Below are 4,992 nucleotides of genomic sequence, written 5' to 3' on the forward strand. Positions count from 1 at the left end.
CAAGCATATTAAACTTAGGTACAGCATAAGCAAATTAAACTAATGTAGAAATATAGTACAATACTTTAGAAAATGAAATAATAAGAAGGAAACATGAAGCCAATCATTATTAATACTTAATACTCTTGAACAATAGTTCAATTATCATAATGGGAAGCTTTCTATAGCTTTATCTCATTTACATCGACTCGTATGAAAACATGGTTTGATCAATCATTTTGAATGGAGAAAAGACATGTTTTAACTCCTGAACTTGGCACGAAAACTCACTTTAGCAACTAAACTTAACTTCTATTTATTTACCCCCTTAACAACTTACGTTTCAATTGTTTTCCACCCCAAATGCTGACGTGGCAAAAAAAAAAACAAAAAAATTATAATTAAGAGAGTGAAAACAAAAAGAGTGGACCCGCTCATATATATATATATTATTATAAATTTAAAAATAAAATAAAAGTTATACAATTAAAAATAAAATAAACATTATACAATTAAAAAATAAAATAAAAATAAAAATCATCACCATCTTCTTCACAATCCCCCTCCCACTCAACAGCCCCCCCCCCCCCCCCCCCCCCCAGCTGCTTGTTCTTCTTTTCATTTTTACCATTTTTTGGTTTCTTGATTTTAATTTTGATTTTCTTTCAAAAATAAAGTTATGAAAGAAATGGGTTTGCTAATAATGGTGATGGAAGAAATGAGTTTGCTAGAAATGGTGGTGGTTGTGGATGTGGGTATTTTGATTTTCTTTCAAAAATAATGTTATGGAAGAAATGGGTTTGCTAATAATGGTGGTGGAAGAAATGGTGGTGGTTGTGGATGTGGGCATTTTGATTTTCTTTCAAAAATAAAGTTATGGAAGAAATGAGTTTGCTAATAATGGTGGTGGAAAAATGGGTTTGCTAGAAATGGTGGTGGTTGTGGATGTGGGTTAAAGATGGTGGTGATGATTTTTTTTTCTTTTAAGGAATTTGATGAAATTTGGTGGGGAGATGATGGTGGTGGTGGTGGGTGTGGGTTAAAGATGATGGTGATGATTTTTTTTTAAGGGCAGTTCGTCCAATTTTTTGCGGCAGCGGCCGGCGGCAGCGGCGGTGGCGGTAGCAGCGGCATGGTGGTTGATAAAAGTAGGGTGAGGATGAGGAAAAAGAAGAAGAAAGAGAAAGAAAAAAAATAATAAAAGAAAAACAAAAAATGATGTGTTGGTAATTTTGACATGACAATGATGTGGAAATGACGTGGCAATGATGTGGACGTGGCAATGATGTGGACGTGGCAATGACGTGGCGCGAGTGTAATACACCTCCCATTGTGAGAGTGGTATTATTTTTTTATGGTGGAAAACAATTGAAACGTAAGTTGTTAAGGGGGATAAATAAATAGAAGTTAAGTTTAGTTGCTAAAGTGAGTTTTCGTGCCAAGTTCAGGAGTTAAAACATGTCTTTTCTCTTTGACTTAATACCCAGATGGACCCTTAAACTTGGCATGTTTTGTAAGATAGACATATAAACTTATAAGGTGACCAGATAGACACTTAAACTTACTCAAAGTGTATTTTTCAAGTTTTTCAGTTGTTTTGAAAACAAAAACTATATTTTTCAAACACTCACAATTTTCATGGCCAAACAAGCCCTAAATATATCACAAAATATTTTTTTTAAAATGCAAAAATAAGGCAAACGCATATACATGAGACTATAAATGTGCACTTAAACCAATAAATACTCGCTAATCGCAATTTTGCAGCTTTCAAGTAACTCGGTTTTTTTTTTTTACACTTGAATAATTAAAAAACAATAACTTTAACCAATAAAAATCCTTAAAAAAAGAAATTTCAAATTAAGAAATTTCTTTTTTTTAAGGATTTTCTTCTCGGCTTTACAGTTTTCTTAATTTGAAATTTCTTTTTTTAAGGATTTTTATTGGTTAAAGTTATTGTTTTTTAATTATTCAAGTGTAAAAAAAAAAATCCGAGTTAATTGGAAGCTGCAAAATTGCGATTAGCGAGTATTTATTGGTTTAAGTGCACATTTATAGTCTCATGTATATGCGTTTGCCTTATTTTTGCATTTTAAAAAAAATATTTTGTGATATATTTAGGGCTTGTTTGGCCATGAAAATTGTGAGTGTTTGAAAAATATAGTTTTTGTTTTCAAAACAACTGAAAAACTTGAAAAATACACTTTGAGTAAGTTTAAGTGTCTATCTGGTCACCTTATAAGTTTATATGCCTATCTTACAAAACATGTCAAGTTTAAGGATCCATCTAGGTATTAAGCCTTTCTCTTTTGAATAATACATAAGCTGCTCTTATCCTTATTTATTCCCACTGAATATAGGAGTAGTAAGATAGCTTTTACAAAATGACCCCTTACTAGGTAAATAGTTACATTGCTTAGTTGGTAGATTGATGAGAAGTTGGTGAAAATATTTTCTTGTAGGCCTCTGCTATAGCCACATTAGTGGTGCTGTAACCACCATTAAGAATTAGGTTTAAACCACTCACATATTTGGAATCATCACTTGCTAAGTGCAATACTGATTTTGCCACATCTTGTTCATCTAGTAAAGCTCCTTTCAAGTTTCCTCCTGCTGCAAACCATTCATCAACCATTTGTTTGTCTACTCCAATTCCGTTTAATATTAGCGGTGTGCTAATGTAATAAGTGTGCTAATGTAATAAGGAGAAACACAGTTAACTCTTATTCCATACTTTCCTAATTCGACTCCAAGGTTCTTGGAAAGTCCCAAAAGTACATTTTTCGAGGCCGAATAGGTGTGTGGGACACTATCACCATAGACTACTGAAGCAGCACTTCCGGTGAAAACAATTGCCCCTTTCTTTGCTGGAATCATCACTCTAGCAGCATGTTTCGAGCAAAAGAAGGCCCCCAACAACGTTTACATCAAAGAGGTTCTTAATTACGTCGTAATCAACATCTAAGTTGCTGGAAATTGGTTTACCCGTTATACCAGCGTTACTGAACATTATGTCGAGTTTACCAAACTTTTCAATTGTTGTATCTACCGCCTTTTGGACGTCTGATTCAATCGCGACATTGCAATGGAGAAAAATTGCATGTTCCGTCCCAATTTCTTGTACTAAGGAATTTCCGAGTTTGTCCTGAATGTTTGTAATAGTAACTTTTGCACCATGTTGAACAAAAAGCCTAGCTGTGGCTGCTCCTATGCCACTAGCTCCACCTGTTATAAGTGCCACCTTACCTTGTAGCCTGCAACAAGAAGTTCAAATAGAAATTAGTAATACAATTTATACTAAGTGTGCAGAGGAAATGGAGAACATAATGAATAAAGAAAATAAAGAAAGAAAGAAATCACTGAATTTTGTTAATCCTAGGTCTCTCTCTAACGCCTCTCTAACGTCTCTTTCTCTCTCTAATGTTAACGGTCGACTTGTACGGGCCTGCGCCCACCCGACCCGAGCGGGCACCACCGGATCAATCCTCGACACCGTCCAGCAACACCGCCATCCCAACCCCCTCCAGCACCGCTACTCCTCTTCTGACCAACAAAACTACCATCCCTTCCCTTACCGATAAGGAACCCACCAATTCTAGTGAAACCCATCTATCAATTTCTGATGCCTCTTCATCTGAGAATGAGGCTAACGATGATGAATCCGGAAAACCTGTCAAAACCTCTCCAACAAATGAAATTGATTCTAAGCAGCCAACAAACCCCAACGAATCTTCTTCTAATTTCCCTAAAATATCCTCCAATTTTGACAAACAGTCCAATCAAACCCTCAATACTTCAAATCAAGAAATCAAAGTAGGGGACAGAGAAAACATTATTACCAAGAAAGCTTCTACCTCGAGATCTAAGAAACCCAATGAAAATTACATCTCCAAAGCCTCTTTCGCTGCGACTGTCCAGGGAAAACTCACGGATGAGGCTAAGAATGTTACGCCAGTAACGATCACTCATGGTACTCATCTAGGTAAGCCGGCGGTATTTTTTAACGCTCAAGACTATTTTTTAAATCTTGCGGATGCTTGCAAACTCACTATAGTAGGCAAATTTACAAAGGGTAAGCCGTCGATGGATGAAATTAGAAAGATTCTGGCCACAAAATTCCATCTAAAAGAGGGTGTCATAGTTGCTTATTTTGATCCCCAACATGTCTACTTAGACTTTGCTAATGTGACTGATTACAATCATATTATTTTTAAGAATTGGATTCACATTGGCGATACCCCCATGAAAATTTTAAAATGGTCTCTTGATTTTAAACCCGAAAGTGAAACCACCATTGCTCCTGTTTGGATTCTCGTTCATAAGCTCCCATGGCATCTCTTTCGTTGGGATATAATTTCTAAAATGTTAGTTGATGTGGGTGATGCGATTGCCCCGGACATGGCTACCTATTCCAACTCTAGAGGTAATGTTGCCAAAATTAAAGTTGAGATTGATTTGCTTAAGCCAAGACTTGATCAAATATGGTTGGGCTTCACTCGGTTAGATGGTTCCGAGGATGGTGTGTGGCTAGACATAGAATATGAAGATGTTCCTTAATATTGCCTATACTGCAAACTTCAAGGGTATTTGCAAAGCCAGTGTAGAAACAAGGCTAGAGATGACAGAATTAAAGCTCATAAACAAGAGGAGATGATCAAAGATAAGAAGCAAAATGATGACAAACCTCAAGATGATAGGTTTACTACTGTCACCAGAAAAGGGAAAAGCAATTATCAAAGAATCAAAAATCAGGGGAACAGTGAAGGTGACCCCAACATTAACCATGATAGAAACAATCACAATCCTAACAACAATCAACCAAACGATAAGTCCAGGGAGCCTCAAGGCACGGACAATCAGCACCAACACGAAAGTCAATCGCAAACCCAAACTATTCAAGGTAAAGGAAATACCAACCATCGACCTGATCAGCTCAATACCAACAAGAAGACTTCTCATTCCAACAAAATGATCATTGGAAACACCAATAAACAGACCCCAAAGACAACAACA

At 36.2% G+C, this 4,992-nt stretch overlaps 1 pseudogene; it reads right to left on the bottom strand.

The window, feature by feature from the left end:
* Positions 1 to 2,292: 2,292 nt before the first annotated feature.
* Positions 2,293 to 3,948, bottom strand: LOC132601792 (secoisolariciresinol dehydrogenase-like; annotated as a pseudogene).
* Between the last annotated feature and the right edge of the window lie 1,044 nt (positions 3,949 to 4,992).

The sequence above is a fragment of the Lycium barbarum genome, chromosome 7 (assembly GCF_019175385.1).
Source record: "Lycium barbarum isolate Lr01 chromosome 7, ASM1917538v2, whole genome shotgun sequence".
NCBI classification, from domain to species: domain Eukaryota; kingdom Viridiplantae; phylum Streptophyta; class Magnoliopsida; order Solanales; family Solanaceae; genus Lycium; species Lycium barbarum.